The following is a 517-nucleotide window of genomic DNA, read 5'->3' on the forward strand; positions in this document are numbered from 1 at the left end:
GGAGATTGTCCCCCTCTGCTCTGCTCTTGTGCCCTGCAGTGCTGTGTCCAGGTCTGGAGTTCCCAACATGAGAAGGACATGGAGCTCTTGGAATGAGTCCAGGGGAGGCCATGAAGATGATCCAAGGGCTGGAGCAGCTCTGCTCTGGAGCCAGGCTGAGAGTTGGGGTGTTCAGCCTGAAGAAGAGAAGGCTCCAGGGAGACCTTAGAGCACCTTCCAGTGCCTGAAGGGGCTCCAGGAAAGCTGGGGAGGGACTTGGGACAGGGGCAGGGAGGGAGAGGACAAGGGGGATGGATTAAAACTGGAAGGGAGATTGAGGTTGGAGATGAGGAGGAAATTCTTGGGTGTGAGGGTGGTGAGAGCCTGGCCCAGGCTGCCCAGGGAAGCTGTGGCTGCCCCATCCCTGGCAGTGTTGAAGGGCAGGTTGGATGGGGCTTGGAGCAACCTGGGCTGGTGGGAGGTGTCCCTGCCCATGCAGGGGGTGGGACTGGAGGATCCCGACACCCCAAACCCCCGG

This window comes from Chaetura pelagica, unplaced genomic scaffold (genome assembly GCF_000747805.2).
Source record: "Chaetura pelagica isolate M959 unplaced genomic scaffold, ChaPel_1.0 scaffold698, whole genome shotgun sequence".
Taxonomy (NCBI): Eukaryota; Metazoa; Chordata; class Aves; order Apodiformes; family Apodidae; genus Chaetura; species Chaetura pelagica.